This window comes from Acartia tonsa, chromosome 8 (genome assembly GCF_053477335.1).
Source record: "Acartia tonsa isolate MP-2025a chromosome 8, ASM5347733v1, whole genome shotgun sequence".
Taxonomy (NCBI): Eukaryota; Metazoa; Arthropoda; class Copepoda; order Calanoida; family Acartiidae; genus Acartia; species Acartia tonsa.
The window spans coordinates 22,711,390-22,729,173 of NC_137267.1; the positions used below are offsets into that span (position 1 = coordinate 22,711,390).

The 17,784-nt window shown below is 29.0% G+C and overlaps 1 protein-coding gene and 1 long non-coding RNA gene across 3 annotated transcripts in view; one reads left to right on the forward strand and one right to left on the reverse strand.

Annotated features, from left to right (window-relative positions):
* The window catches only part of LOC145326312 (uncharacterized), a 248,606-nt gene that overhangs the window by 60,488 nt on the left and 170,334 nt on the right, over window positions 1-17,784 (forward strand). The window lies entirely within an intron of this gene.
* Window positions 9,933-11,568, reverse strand: LOC145326314 (uncharacterized). Its single transcript, XR_013881837.1, has 4 exons — window positions 11,405-11,568; window positions 11,115-11,164; window positions 10,487-10,884; window positions 9,933-10,237 (listed from the first exon to the last, which is right to left on the reverse strand). It is a non-coding gene; the product is annotated as an uncharacterized LOC145326314 (long non-coding RNA).

The window sequence follows — 17,784 nt, forward strand, 5'->3', positions numbered from 1 at the left end:
ATTTAACACTACACAAAAAAAACAAGATATATGTATGTAACTAAAGGGCCCCGAGGATCTATAAGACGCTTAACTGTAATGAAGAGCCATATCGGTTCAGCGATTAGCTGAATCTTTTGCTATAGACACAAATAAACAGACAGACATACATGTTGTTAATTTTATGTAAGGATAGGAGAATATTTAATGTAGAGAGACGTGTATTTTTTGAGATATTCTCACCTACACTGAGGAAAGAATACCTATAAATAATATACAGACATATAATCCCTCCCGATATGGTTTAAATAAGAAGGTTTTAGCATATTATTTGATTTCGACGCGTCGGCTAAAAATTTTACACTTTGATCTTAGATAACTATAGATAGATAGTCTGGTAGGTTGTATGTTATTTAGGATAAAAAAACGAAGATTTAGTTATAGAACTATACCAAATATAATTAAAATAACAAGATTTTTAACCAACTAATTACAGTTTTTTTCCACCATCCCAAGACTTAAATATTTATATAAAATAGTCTAAAACCATCAAGGGACCTATGTCAAGCTATACAACTACATACTATGTAAAGTGCAAGACTAAATATTATAGCAGCTACGCTATGACTAACTAGAGGTCACCAGATCAGACAATTCTCCCACTTTCAAATTGCCAAACTTTTGCTTTTAAGGAGCAAAGCTTATCCATCATTCACTTGGAATGTGTGTTATCTTAGGTAAGAGCAACTATTATTGAAGTATATAAAACTGTTTAAGGAAGTTACGACACAGAAATGTACAACAAACGTGCCATAACAGCACAAATAAAAAGTAAAACATGAAAATCTGTCATTAAATTATTATGACAAATGCACAATTTAACTCCAAATGTATCAGCTAGAAAAATAATAATTTTTTCTGCTTCTGGTTTTTATTTAGATCTAGTGAGTGGGATTCAATGAGTTAAACATCTATGCATTGTCAGGTGTGTGACAAGTATTCTTAAAGTAATAGTAGAATACAATAGCTAAACAAATACTTCAATACTACCTAGAAAATAGTTTTTTGATCATAGACAATTATAATTTTTTTTTGTTGAGACTATAGATCATGTTTTTGTTGGACAGAATTGTAAAAAAGTCCCAACTGCTTTGCTTAGCAGAATATTATTCCCTTAGCTGTACAATGTATTGTATATTGTATGTATATGTATTGTACATGTCCACGCAATAATAAAAAGGATACTCTACCTTATTGGCTTATTTGGCTTACAGGTAGAATTATATTCTCCCTCTATTTTAAAATTGTTTGAACCTAAACGTACACGAAAATTGACTGATGACTTATCAAAAGGTTGATGGAAAGTCTTGGCTCATACTGCATTGTAATGAAAAAAACACAACTTTAAATCAAGTTTTTCTGCTGCTTGGTTTAGGATTGGTGCAAAAGAATTATCTTTCCCCAGGGATCTAAAGTTAAAGAACTACTGTCGATTACAATTAATGGTTTAAATGTTTAAACACTTTGCTATGAAAATTCAATAAAAGTTGGCAAGTCAACAAATAAGAAAACGTCGCTGTAAAACTTTTAGGAACTAGTGTAATAAACAATGTACATATAATTATACAACATCGTACTTTGTAGAGTTCGGCTTTATAGACAAAGTATATGAAATTAAATGGTTTGATGTTTGTGACACATCCACAGCTGATCTTATCAACTAGTTTGATACATTTTAATGCAGAGTTTCCTCTTTGCGAATCTAAATATTGCATGGTTCTAAGTTTGCATGCACTCAAATTGTCAAAAGCCTCATCAGAAAAAAAGTGTGCTTTGAGATTTGGACTAAAAATGCCCCTGATTCAATAAGGTAAAATGTTTAAACTGATGAAATGGAGGGTTAGCTTTTCTGACCTTAACATGCTTTTTTAAAATTTTGTAAAAAAAAGTAAAGTTATTTTTAGTAAAAATTATAAAATTATTTACTTTTTTAGGTATGTTTATTTGAGACCAACCACTGTTAACAACAATCATCTAAAAAAACTTGCTAAAGTATTTAGTAGAAAAAAAGATCCACTTTTTCATCTAAAATTCAAATTAATGAAACATATACAATACATTTCTACAGAAGACTTTCAGTACATAACTATACAATAAAAAAATATTGAATTAAAAAAATTTGGGGAGCTTTCTTACATTCACAATCGTACATATATATAAATGTGCAAAACTAAGTTTAAAATAACAGGGCGGTACTTGTTACAAATAGGTTTACATACACTTTTTTTAATTTGAACAACAAATAAACAAATACTCACAAATGCAATTGGATTGTATTAGTTTTCTTGAACAAAGTATAGGATTGTGCATCTGTTTGTCTTATTTTTCGCCAAAGATTATTGCAAAACAAATTGCAGCTTGTAAGTAATTTGTCCTAAAATGGGTCCTATATTGAAATAAATGCTGTGCCTATTCCTTACCTAGTCATACTAGATTTGGCTCGATATAACTATCTCCCTATTGGCTAGTTTTCTATATGTATATCTATCTATTTCTCAATAAATCTATTTTACTCACCCGGCATTACTATCTAAAAGAAAGTAAATATTTAATAATTTAAATGATTTTAAAAAGATTTTTTAAATTATATTTTTTTCTTTACATTACCATCACCAAAGGGTTAATAATGATGATTACAATTTTAGTTTAATATTTGAACACACAAAATGTCGCCACAATCGAATTCTTTTAAAACAGAGTTTTCTTAAATTTATTATATTATAAATTAAAATTTTCTTTTTTATTATTAGAAATCAAATACATCAATATAAGGTAAATAGCAACATGAAATTGAAAAAAGAAATTTATTTTTAATAAAGTAAAATAATGGGTCTTATCGTTCTGGGCAATGAGAGTTTATTATGGATTATTGGAGCACTATGAGTTTTAAACAAATATTCCTTGGAAAAACTTGAGCTCGTTTATAGACATTTATTTCCTATATAGATCTGACATGGATCTTGAAGCAATTAAGCAGGCCGTTTTGTACATGTTAAAAATTGGAAGATTTCATTAAATAAAAGTTATCGCAAACATAAAGGACATTTTGAATTCAATAAATGTCTTCTCTTTTTAGATTTTTTGATATGTTTAAACCCAATTATTATTTAATTATGAAAATTTCAAGCATAAAATGAACATTCAAATCACCCACCAAACCCTGTCCAGTGTTAAATAAAAGTGATGATTGAAATTAATTCGCTCAACAACAAGCGCACAAAGGTGTGCAGAAAAAAATGCGCCAATGTGCATACACATTTTTTAGCGCGGCATTCACTGCGCTTTCATTTACACACATTTTTTCATATTGATAAGGATCGAGGCATTTGTTATGCGCTGACTTGGAGCAAATGTATTGTGCATGCACCAGTTAATTATCACAGAAAAAAAAGTTTAAAAGTATTTCAAACATTTATTTAGATTATTGTTGTTTATTCATTTTTGTTTTTAAGAATAATTTTTTGTTGGGGGTAATGTGGTCATTTTTCTTTCTCTTAGGCTAATCTCTCCGTAAAAATAGCTAAAATCCTTTCCAGGACCAATTTAAAGTTTCCCTAGAGATTGAAGACCTAACTTATCATTGTTTTTATCATAAAAAATAAATGACGAAAAAATGGAAATAAAATTAGATGTTTAAACTTAAATGGCTATTAAGACATCTATAACTGTTGATAAAAATTTGATATTATTAGGTTTTAAGCTATTTTTGATATTTGATATTAAGAGCAGTTGCGTCACTTAAAAGCTTAATGGGCAAAAACTCATAAAAAAAAGTTTTGGATTTTGGCTGAAAATGCATTTGTTAAGTAATGCTGCAAATTAGATCTTACAATAGAGTTATTAATAAAGAGGGTCTTTTCACTTTAAATTTTTTTACTTTTAATGACTCTAATATAGGATAGATTTTTAATAGGTTTTAAAATTTAGAATTATATTTTTATAGAAAATTCGTTTAATAAACATTATATGATTAAAATGACAAATATGGGTTTGTCAAAATCACATAAATCTTATTTGAATGGCAGTTTACATCATGTACATTAAAGATAACTATAGGCTACGCACCTAGAAGCCTCTAAGGGCACTTAAGGTAGAAGGGAGAAAAGTCGACCTCATCCCTTTTCAAAAGTTTCAAAAGATTTTTAAAAAGATTATTTTTTTTGGGGGGGGGGAGGGGTGAATACACCCTTCCCAAAAATAGTTTAAAACCTTCCCAGGAACTATAAGAAGCTTCACTGTAAAGAAGAATAATTTTGGTTCAGCGGTTAGCGAGATCCTTCAGGACAGACCAAAAAACGTTTAATACTTTATATAATAAGATTGATAGTTGTAGATATCCAATTGTATGGTCATGCGTAGATTTTGCATACGTGTAGATTTTCTGAATAGTAGTATTTCTGAAAAGGTCTATTCATAATCTATTCATAACAGTTCTAATTATATGCAATGCAAACAGATCATAATTTTATAGGAATTTTATTGTATTAAATACAACTTTTTTCTCATTTAAAAAGTAAACGTATTTTTAAAGATAAATAGAAATATTTTAAAAATAATTTAAGATTTTTTTAAATTAAATTTTTTCAAATATTTATTTTTTATTTAAAAAAAAAACGTGATTGTATCTTGGAGTACTGTAAACAATTATAGGCCAATAAATAATAACATAATCAACCTTTACTTTATAAGAAATCTTAGTTTGTAAAGACTTAAATTATTTTAGTGAAAACAATTTATTTTTAATTTACTCATCCCTGTATCCCTGAGTAAGGATGAAATTACAAGAAACAGGTGCAGACTGCAGTTTTCAATAATTTGTACCATCAGGTTAAAAATTAAAGTCATACTTTTCATGCAAACTCAGCACTTTTAATTAGAGTGCTTTTTTTGGAATCAGTTTTTTTAGTAGAGTGTTATTTAATTAGGTTTAAAAAAGATTTTAAAAAGATAAACAATTTTGGATATTTTCACTCATATGGACCATCATTTTGTGTTACTCTCCCTTATTACAATAATATTAATTTCTAATAAAAAAAAACATGTTTCTAGTACTTTCAATAGGGCATTTACCTTGCAGGACCCTGTGTGTTATTTTGTGTTAACATTTATTGTTAATTAACTTTTTAAACTTGTTTGTTAGTTATCCTTGACAGAAAAATTTTGGACAATTAAACAACTTCCTGTGTGAAAATTAGAGTTGGGGAGTTAATGTAATAAGGATAAGCAGTTGAATTTTAAACAAACATAAATATTACCATAATTTCACAGCATAAACAAGCTAAAGATAATTTTCTTCTTATACCTTTTAAAAAAAATTTTATTTCATGAAAATTAAATCGAATTATACTTCAATTCAAGTTTTAGCTAAGATTTTCTAAATCTACGGATTGACTTTCTATCATAATATCTAAAAAAAAGCAGTGGCATGCACAGTGTACACCAGGAGTTGGTGCAACCGTTAGCGGTTGAAAAAAGTGGAAGACAAGCGATCCCAATTTTAGTTTTAAGGGGGGTGTTGACACCCTTCTACACACTCCTATCATATGCCACTGATATCGCGTGTTTTCCACATTTTTACGACAAATTAAAATAAAATTTATTTTCAGATCCTTAACTTTACGAGGGGGAAGAGTAATATTAATAAGGAGGAAAATACCAATACAAGAAATTATGTTAAGCTACTTTATAAAGATGATCTTCAAACAACATAACATTTAAAAGTAAAATAGGATAAAATTGTTTTAAACTTTTACAACCAAAACAAAAATTCATGCCTCTTGGTACATATTTAGTATATAGATTATCTTGAAAATTGTGTATTATTTATGTGATTTAACATCTCATCACACAAATTATTATTACGTTCATGAATATCCTTGTTAATTTATCTCATTGACAAAATTTTTAAAAGCTAAGCTTTTCTATAATGTATAATTAGGGTCGGTCCGTCCGTCTGTCTACACGTCCGTAACGGATAGCTTTTTTCGTTAATTTAAACATGTTTAATTTTTTTTAAAGATATCAAACTTTGTATGATTATTTCTATATTTTTTCTATTGAATGATTTAGGAAACGTAGCATCTCTGTAATCGTTACCAGAATGTTTTAACATGTTAATTTTTAAAAAAAAATTGACAGCAAATTTTACTATATGATATAATTATCCTGATCATCTTATTTTTACCTATTACAACAAGATACCATGATTTAAGCAATTTATCTTTATAATCACGTCCTAAGAATTGTAAACATGTCCTTACACATTGTCCTGTATTTAGGCATTTTATTTAGACTTATACATTTATATTCTATTTATTTAGTTTTGATACTCTACACTTGTTAATGTTCGTTTGTCCTATTGTTTCAGAGCTTCGCTTTTACGGATGTTGTCATCCTTGTTAGAATATAAACTTGAGATAATTTATAGTACAGTAACATTATGATGAGAGTTTCTAATTAAACAAGGATAACAACATTCATAGATGCATAGCTCAATAAATCAAATGGATATACACATATAAACACATGTAGTGTTATAGGACATTAAATGTCAATAATATAGGTATAGAAGTTCGGACAAAAATTAATTAATTAAAGGGTACTTATTATGGATATACCATTTTTTAAAGCTAAATATGCTTCGCTTAGAACATTAAAAAAACGACGGGATTGGATAGTGTGCTGTTTTTAAATTAGTCTCCAATATAATTATGTTTTATTCAGTTTTAGAGAATTCTTTTGAATTTGATTGGTTGGTGCATTGAATTAAATGTCCGAATGTTTTAACCACTAATTGTAATCTACAGAAGTTTTGCAGTTTTATAAAAATTTGTCGTTCATTGTCTTATCCCTTTAGATCCCTGACAAAAAAGGAGGAGTTACATTAATAAAAGGCGGGACAATACAACCCATACAGATTATGTTTTTAGGAGCGAAGCTACTTTAAAAATAAGATTTTAAATTACAGTAATCAACGATATGTATTAAAACTTTTTAGTAAAAAAATGTTATCCTATGCAAATATGGACGATAGATTGACGTACATTCCAAATAATGATAAAACAAGGATGACAACATCCATTAAAGCGAAGGATAGGAGCCGAGAAAATCACGTTTCCCCCATAGCGTTACTGACGGACGGACGGATGGACAGACAAAGTGAATTATAGAGTAGCTTCGCTACTAAAAACTTGGATTATCATGTAATACAAAAAGTTAAAAAGAACAGCATGCTGTAAGGTGACGCAGAGACTATAAAAGCTATCCGTTATTGACTGGTAGTCAGAAGGAACGACTTACTCATATTATAGAAATCTTTGTTAAAATTCATTCATAACAAGATGACAACATCCATGAAAGCAAAGCTCTAAAATCATAATGAAGGACAAACGAACAATGACACTTGCAGAGTGTCAAAACATAATAAGTAGAACTTTAATTTGTAAATCTCAACAAATATTATATGAAATTGTTGCAAAATTGCCACATTGCTTAAATACAGGATGCAGTAATAGAACATACTTCTATTTTCAAAATTTGATTATGAAGATGCGATCGCTTACTATAATGTACTTTGTTGGCCTAGGAATCATTATTACAAAAAAATCAGATAAATAGGACAAATTTATCATACAAAATTTGTGGTAACAAGTTTTAAAAGGCATGTTTTAAATAGACTTTCTCGTATCAAATAAAGAATTGCTACGCCTCTGAAATAGTTTTGACATTTGTTGTGAATACATAACAACAAAGAAAAAAACGGGTATCAAAGTTTAGAGTAGACTGGTTTTGCACAAATCAAGTACATACATACTATATATCCATCCTATTATATAAAGTAGTTAGGGCTCCTTGTCTGTCCTGAAGGATCTCGCTAACCGCTAAACTGATATTGTTCTCCTTTTCAGTAAAGCTTCTTATAGGTCCTGGGAAGGTTTTAAACTATTTTTGGGAAGGGTGTCTTGACCCCCCCTCCATCCCAAAAAATATTTTTTTTACAATTTTGAAAAACAAATTTAAAATGGGATGGAGTTGAATTTTCCCCCTCTTACCTTAAGTGTCCCTAGAGGCTTCTAGGGGGCGTAGCCGCTAGTGTATTTAAATAAGATATGAAATATTGCAAATAATAATATTGCTTCCAGCTTTTAGTATTTTAGTTTCTAAAATTTATTGGGGACCAAAAGATTGTTGTCTCAAGTATTAGAAGAATTTTTTAAAACAGGATAATTGAGTATCTATCGTGATACAATTTAGCCTCTTTTTCAAAATCTTCTAATTATAATCATTTTCCTATTTCATTTTTTTGTGTAAATGTATAAACACAATGTATTCTTTATTGTTGCACCTGTTAGGTCAACTGATATTTTAACATGGCAGGGATAAAGAGAATGATCACTACTTTGGTATAAATTTAGGAGTGGTATAACTGCAATGATGCAACCATATTTAACCTCCCAGATAACTAAAAAAAATATTTTAAGGTGCAAGTTTTAAGAATTACATCCCTAAGATACTAAGAAAATGGTACAGTCAATAACCAATGCCAAAAATCAAAAATTCCAAAACTTAAGAGGGGCCCTGAGGAATAGTTAATTTTGACAATTTTAATCCACTTATTCCAAAGTTACTGCTATTGTCTTAAAATTTTGTTTGTTATTAAATGCTCTAATCAAATAGCCCGACTTTTTTAGGATTTTGAATATTCCCTTGTCCCCACGCAGTCTATTCGTTTTTTCTACATTTATGTCCATTCAGAAAATCTATTTCAGAAAATCTATAGTCAATCAATTGTATATATCTACAGATGTGCCATTTTTATTGCAATTTTTAAATTTATCTAAATCTTTTAGCATATGATTTTTGTATTCGGAATTCAGACCCAAAAATAAACTTGCCCTTTTATATTGTACTTATCCTTTTAATGGCTTTTTGTTGTTATCCCGATTACCACTGAACCGATTAAGTTCTCCTTCTTTATAGAATTAGTTCATATAAGCCTTATTTATTAACTCTCATAAGAGAAGAAATTGAAATTTTGTACTTAAAAGTAATTATTTTTCTTTATACATATTTAGTTTCCTTGGGTTAATTCTTAAAATTAAGGTTAGAAAACAAGGACAACTATATGTAAAGCTAACAGTCATTTAAAAAAGATAATAATAATTCTAAAAACATAAATAAAAAAATGTAAATTATGGCAATATATCACATAGAAAATTTAATTCACTTTTTATGTACATTATTTACAGACATACGGACAATCTACGCCATAGAGTAGCTTCGCTACTTATTATAGGATTATTAAGAAAACCACATTCTCCTTTCTCTCCCCATTTTTCTGGGAAAAATAGCGATTCACCCCCTCATTTCAAAAATCAATTTTGTTGCGAGGCCCTCAATAAGGAAGATTAAAACATCAACATAATCATAATTGACCTCTGTCCATGGGTAGACGGAACTGTAAATGAACAGTTTAGTAGAAAAATCAGGGGATGCGTGGTTCATCAACAGGTAGAGCCATCTTTTACATATTTAGGAAAATTATTTCTTTAAATAATATTTTCTAATTGAGATTTTTTCAAAAAAAAATGTTAGATCATATCTTTTAAATATTTCATATTTTCTACGAAAAGTTCTATCCATTTGTCTATATTAATGACCTCTGTTCGACTAACCTTCATATATATATGAGTTAAAAGAAACTCTAGGAAACAGAATAATTATTTTAAAAAATATTTTAAAAAAAAATTCTATGATAAAAGATATGATTATTGTTGATTAGTCTAAATATGTAAAATGAAAACTGATTACAGGAGAAGCTTCGAGTTAATCCTTGGTTAGTTTATGGCACTTTTTGCTGGGACATGGAGAGAGAGAACACCCTGTATGTTGGATGAATTCAGTAATTCTAGGTTTAATTGGACGAATTTTTATAGAATAATCAGAGTAGCTTCAACCAAACTAAATAATGCAATAATTTATAGATTAATTTAACATATATTTACAGTTAGGAACATTAAACAAATGATATGATGGATAAATTGATATAATATACTATCTGGCCTTATTTTTTACCAGCTTACTATGATGATCAGTAGACTCTTGACTGATAGGATCAATACTGCATACTAGAGGCGGAGCAATCTCTTCAATAGCTTCAACACCAGAACAGTTGGGCACTGGGGACTCTTTGTTGAAACTAGAATAAATAGAATTATTATTATTTCATAAATAATTATGGATATAAACCTATAAAAACTAAAGGCTTAAATTAGCTCAATAAGTAGAACAGAGCAAACAAATCTAGTGAACTTCTTACTAAATCAAAGCAGGACAGACTTTGCTATCATCTAGTTGCTTTTACTTTTAATTTAGCCTAAATAAGTATAAAGTTTAGGGCTAAGACAACTAAACACTTAATGCATTAAAGTAATAAATATATAACTACCTTAAATTGCAGGGATAGGCTTCGTCCACAACATCTAGGGGGGCTTCTCCTTTTGGTAGCTATTTTAGAACTAGGGTGTACTAGGTATATATTAAGTATTATGTACTGTTATATGTAAAGTACAAGCTGCTATTAGTACCTACTAAGTAACATATCTAAAGGTGCTAATCTACCAGCTAATATAACAACAAGTAGCTAGCTAAACTACTAATATGTAAACTATGTATATTTATACTATACTGTTAGTATTTTCTTACTATTTGTATTTATAAAGCCTGGGATTAGAGTAGGTCAGCAATCAATTGTCAGCAGCAGCACAAATCTCGGAAACAGCCATCCTGGCTTGTCAACCTCTACTGCTGGCATCTAGGAGTTTCTCTAGATTCAAGGCGCTGCACCTAAAATATATAACAATTATATTTCAGTGCAATTATAATGGTAATCTATGCTAATAAGTCTATTACGGCCAAGACTTTCAAATTAGATAATTCTGACCAGGCTAATAACATTGTACACAATGGAACACATCTAAAATATATAAATGTCTAAATAGTTCATCTTTCTATGGTGTTTATTAAATTTAAGCTAAAGGACATTTTATAGTATATTCTAATAATTAAAGACTTACCCGATCACTAATCCAAGGGAGTCAAGCTATGCACTGTGGACATCACCGGCCTAAAGCATGATTAAACATTATATATAATTACTATGGACTTTATCAACAAAGTAACTGAGCCACACTGGCTTAAAACATGATAAAACATTATATATGATTACCATAAACTTTATTAATAAAGCAGCTTAAACTTTTCTTTAATAAAACATTTTCCAAGACATTTATATTAATTCATATTGGATACATTTTATTGCATATCAATAACATTTACATTTTAATTAATCAAAAATATAATTTACCTCACTGTGACTGTACATTTTCTCTTATATGTACTATGCCAATTTTGACACAATCTACGCCACCACACAGCACAGAATCTAAGCAACGACTGACGATAAATTTCCAAAATGTATATATTCGAGTCTCCTCTTTTTGGTCTATTTTATACATTTTGTAATTATAAACCAATAGAAATTTATCGTAAACTATTTTAATGCAATAAACTATATTATTTTTTATACATAAATCTAATGAAAATTAATTTCTGCAGTTCGTCGACATCTCCTAGTAAATCATACAACACTGTATTTTTTTTAAGTTAATTGGTTTTATAGGGTTCTAAGGCCTCTCGTATAAAACCCAACAAAAAAGTTTTCAAAATTGTGTTACATCACATAACGCTAAAAAGGATAAATGTAATGGAATGTTAAATAAAAGGCTATTGATGTCTTTTAAAGATTTTACCAAGTAAAAAATATTTTACAAAAAAATCAAATTATTGACTTTGTTTTCCAGACCACTATTTCCTTTCCATTATGATGAACTTAATGAGCTTTTATGTTGGTCGGCAATATCCCTAATTTTGCCAAAGGACCCCCACTCTCTCCACTCATTATTTTCAGTTATTTTTTTAATCTTATGGCCTAACAATAACCCGACGGGGTCCTAAAACAACAGGGACTTTTAAAGTCTAACGATAATATATGTTACGTTAAATGTTATAAGAATAAAAATATAAAAGGTTAGGAGGGGGAGGGGGGGGGGGGGTGTATAATAAGTGAGTTTCTTGGTAAGACTGCTTTTAACAGAGAATCATTTTACAATTTCTCTGAAAGAATGTTCATATTAGTTTATAAAGATTTTTTTAGGCCTTCCTTATAAAAAAGTCACCCTATGCATGATGCTTCATTAACAATGTTTGATGTAATATATTTGTTTCAATTCCAACCGAACAAAAAATTTTGTAATAGGTAATTATCGCATCGGATTAGAGACAGCTTTTCTCGAATATTAAAGTAAAATTTAAAGGATTAAAACCAGTTTTGTTGCTCACCCTCCCCCCTCCCCTGGGGGTACCGAAGGCCCGGACAAAAATACGGTATTCATTTTATGATTTATTTTCTTATTCGTGGAAAATTGTCTGTAGTAAGGTTTCGAAGTCATACTAGAACTTTTCATTCTTGTATTCAAGTTTGCGTGATCTATGAATGGATCAATTTTGGATCATAATATTATACTTTGCGTGTTACTTTCAATATAATTCAACAAGGATGACAACATCCATAAAAGCGAAGCACTGAAACGGTAGGACAAACGGACATTAACACTTGTATAGTGTCAGAACTGAATATTTAGAATATAAATGTATATAACATTATACTTTGTTGTCCCAGGAATCAAATTACCAAAAATCAGATCAATCGCATGACTATATCACATAAAAATTTGTTGTTAAAAAAGTAAAAAGATCAACATGTTTAAAATGAATGTACGGACATTCTGGTAGTGAGATCTTAACAAACAAACAAAAATATCTAAAATAATTTATGTGAAAAGACAACATTTTAGTGTGGCTTTGAAACCGATTGATATCCGATGGATTAGAACCTATTCTAAACCATAATGAAAACTTCGGCATCTCGGGTTAACAAAACTGGTATAAATCTTATAATTGTAAATTTTTATTTTCGAGGAAAGCTGTTTTAAAATAAGATGTAATAAGTAAATATTCCTTAACTTAAATCTTGGCTATGGCAGTTATTATCAACAAATACATAAACATTTCAACACGTGTAATAAAAATTGCAAAATTTTTTTGCAAGATATTGTAAATCCTAAAATCCTGAAGCATAAATCAATGTTTTTCTTTTTCAAAAGCGTGAGCAATCATTAATTTTTCTGTGTTTCATCAAAACAGTCAATATTCGGTTTTAGCAAAAACAAATTTGATTTCCATGCAATATTTTGTATTCTAAAGAATCACATTTTATTTTCAATTTCAAAACTCAAAATTTGATATCCCTTTCCTTCTAGAATAAACTTTTTCTTCTTTTCTCCCAAATAAGATATCTTAATCCTAATTTGTGTGTTTTTTTATGAATATTCACACTACAGCTCTGAAAGCTAATATACAAAGTTAGACAACACAAAAGCCACTGTAACCAATACCTATAATTAAAATTTTACTTTTACTTGATCATACTGTATTGCCATCTTTTAACTCTCTTATAAGTAGTTTTTAGATAAATAGGAGAAATATTATTTCAACAAACATAATAAATGCAATATTTTAAATCATTTTTATGATTTTCAGCATTTTTATGTTTTCTTCAAAGTGTTTTTAAATACCTATTGTTTTTTTTCATTCTCTAATAAGATGCTGTTTAAATTATTTTGAAGCGAAATGTTTGTATATTTTTTCTCTTATTAAAAAGTATCAGCATCGTTCTATTACTTTCAAACTGTGCTTGAAAAAAAAAATGAATAGGAAAACATGCTGAAGGGTGTCTAGAAATTGGCTATTGCGTCAAGAACACCCCTTAAATATACAATAAAATAGCTAAAATCCAACACAAATCAGACTTTAAAGCACAACCAGATCGTCCCAGTAACTACTAATCTCTTTTGCATCAGCTAGATGGTCATTTTTGATAATATTAAAGTACGTGCATATGGCCTTCGCTTTAAATTATCCTTGTTTAGATATTAAAATTCCTTTAAAAAACATAATAATCCTCAAATTTTGTTCCGAAAATTAGATTTTCTACATTAATTAATTATAGTCTCAAATTTATCATTAGTTGAACAAGGATGACAACATGAATACAAGCGGAGCCCAGAGATGACTTAGTAATATTTGTGCGACATAAAAGAAAAAAGTTTTACTTTACAGTATATTCATGATTTTACAAAAGAGTTCAGTTAGACATACAGACGTTTTTAGTATGCTTCATAAACTGTATTAAATTATTATACAAATAATAATTTCAAGTTTAATAATGATCAGATCATTCTTTCGCCCCTAAGGGTAGTAATGCACCAAACTTGGAATGTAAAGAAAAGGGGACGTAATTAAAGAAATGCTTCGCATTAAAAATAAATCATTATCTTTATCCTGTGGGCTATAAGAAACTATTATTAACTTTGTAGATACAAATAATTATATCTTTCTAATATTTGTTAAACTAATTCCTTTTTTTCATTAGGTATGTGAAAAAAAGAAGAATATGTAGACGATTTGGTACATTAGAAAACCTTTTCAGATCAAACTTATTATCAATTTATCTATCTATCAATCTATCTATCTATCTTTCTATCTATATCTATCTATCTATCTATCTATCCAGCTGTGTATGTTTATATATTATCTGTCACGTTCTTAACCTAAGTTCATATTCAAAACTCATAAAAAGTTTGTTGTCTAAGTACGTCCAAAACCTACACATCGTAAATTTGAATAATTTAAAAAAACAAATAGTAGAACGGAGCAGACAAAATATTAAAAGAGGATTTACTAGAGTCAATGAAAACATTATATTATCAAACTACCAAAAAAGGGACAATGAGCTTTTTTTTAAATTTCCAATGGTTTTCTATTTATTTAAATAATTGCTTTATCATTTTGAAGTTATATCAGGGATCTTAAGAATAAGACAATGAACGAACTATTTATTTACATCCCCAATGATGATAGACCAAATTACCCATTTAGATATTACAAATATTGTTTAAAAAGTTTGATCAACCTTAATTCAATAAAAGTAACTATAATTTGTTTTGCCAACGAATAAGATAACGTGGTTATAATATTCCTCCCACATTATTAAAAAACATAATAGTAATTTTCTATAGCGAAAAGAAATATCTTGACTTTAAACATTACATTGGAATTTGTATTGACTAGGTATTAGATGAAGAAAACTTATATCGCTATTTAAACCCCATTTCACCCCAACCCTCATCTTTCTCTAAATTTCAATTATAATAGTTTACCCTATAATGACCCTAGGAACACTGCCACTGTTTTACCTTGACAAGGGTTTATACCCCTGTTGATTGGCTGTACACTCTATAGTTTTTGATCTGTTTGGTTAGGTTAAGTAAAGATCATAAGAGCAATGTGTTACCAGTACCACAGGTATGGCCCTGTGGGATTAAACCCCACTGGGGTTAGAAATATAACCAAAATAAAGGGGGGTTAGGTTGAACTGGAATAATGGGAGTTCTCTGCCGTTATGAAGGAATTTCCTGACTATTTTGTAAGTGTTAAAGTATTGTTGAGAATTGTATGCTTTAATTCACTGTTCAAAATTTGGAATTCATAGATGGTCACGATTATAGTCAGGGGACAGGTTCTACAGAAAACAAAATATTAACCAAAATTAAAGCTGATTTTTTATGAGGATTCCCATGAACAATGTCAATGCGTCTGTAGCAGTAAGGACAACATTTATAAAATGGAGGCTTAACAAATCAGAAAGACAAACGCACATTGACTTATACCTTGTAAATATGTTACAAAAATATTGGAATATAAGATGAATGATATGGACATACTTATATTTATAGAAATTATTATAAAGATACTTTGCTATTAACATAATACATTATCGTCCTAGAAATCATTATTCCAAAGATTAGATAAAAGATTTTTTTAAAATATTTAAATATTTTAAATGGGCCTATCTGATAATAATTTTTGAGTTGCTTTCTTATACCTAACTATTACAGGAATTATCATGGAAAGTTTGAAATAGTTAGACATGCCTAAATTTAAGATAACCACTTTTGTAAAATGCTAGACGGACAATTTAATTGTGATATAGAACCAATCAAAACTTTATAACTTACTATTACTTATTGTACTTTTTTGACGGATTTTAAAATTTTTATAACTTTTTATGAAATATTTGACAATTATAGCCGTGCCTCTTACACAAGTATGTTCTCGTATTACAAGAAATATCTATTAGAAGCATCAAATTATGGATATCTCGATATTAAAAATGAAATATTAGTCATTTGCATTGCTACTGGTTATGAAAAAAAAAGAGTTAGAGATAGATAAATATATTTTTAAAAAGCAAGTTTTTATAAATTCGTAGCTTTAAAAATTCTCTAAAATAGAAAAATATTTATAATTTCTCGGTAGTTATCATTAATACTATCGAAAATGATAACAGAAAGAATATTTATTAATCGCATCGTATTATAGACAGCTATCCGCGGACATTGAAATGAAAAACTATTAGCCCCAAGCGGCCGAAGGCTCGGGCTAACAAATTTAGCATTGATTTTAAGATATACAATGCTATACATAATTTTTCAGTATGGCTGAGAACCGTTTTTAATCCACCGGATATTTATCGGTTTCGAAGCCATACTAGAAATTTTTTTCGAGTGAAGAAAGTGTCATGACAGACAGATTAATCGACAAATTTTTCTTCCTTCCAATATTAACCAGCACCAAGCCGAATTTTGTATTATTTCTTCAATCCCTGACTCCCTTAGTATTTGTTATATAAATGAATTTAGTAATGCTTTAAAAGGTTACAGATGCTTACAGTTAGGGATAATATACTAAAAGGTTTCAAAATAAGACAATGGACGATACATTGCTATACCATTCTCATAAACAAACATATTCTTTTTGTATGTTGAAGATATAGTGCGGAAATTTTGGATGCTTTTGGTTTGTACAACCCAATCTACGTATAGTTAGCCATATGATGATAAAACTGGTGCGACAGTAGGTCAACTTAAGGACAAGTGTTCAATCTTCTCAACCAATGATTTTATCACCCTACAAAAGGGGTGATTATTTTTCGTCTTTTTAGTATTTTAGGGAGGGAAGTTGGATTTAAGATTTAAAAATTAACAATGGCAAAAGTTGATTACGGATTAACCTGAGGTAAGGATTTTATAATTGATGCTTTAAACAAATCACAATAAAATCATAGTCTCACAATTCTGTTTTAATGCTGTGATATTTAGGGAATAAAATGTCTTTAAAATTGTACATTAATCTTTGACCCAATACTGTTAATTAAAGTATTGTTACCATTGCACCTCTATAATAAGTGCAGCAACTCTACAAATCGTGATTACAAAAAGTCCTTATTTTAAAAGTGTCAAGTTATATCAACATTTTAAGTAAAAAATCAATTACTGAACTTTGGGATCTTAAGGGAATGGCAGATATTTATAAATTGATTTACATACTTAATTACAATAAACAAATTTACCCCTGATGCATATCAAAATTATTAATGGAATAGTTTGGTCACCATGCCAGTTGGTACGCCAATAAATATATACTGTTCACATAACTATGGGAACTAGTACAATTTAATTTTATAGTTCAATGTCCCTCCCTCCCCGATTAAAAGATTATCAAAAC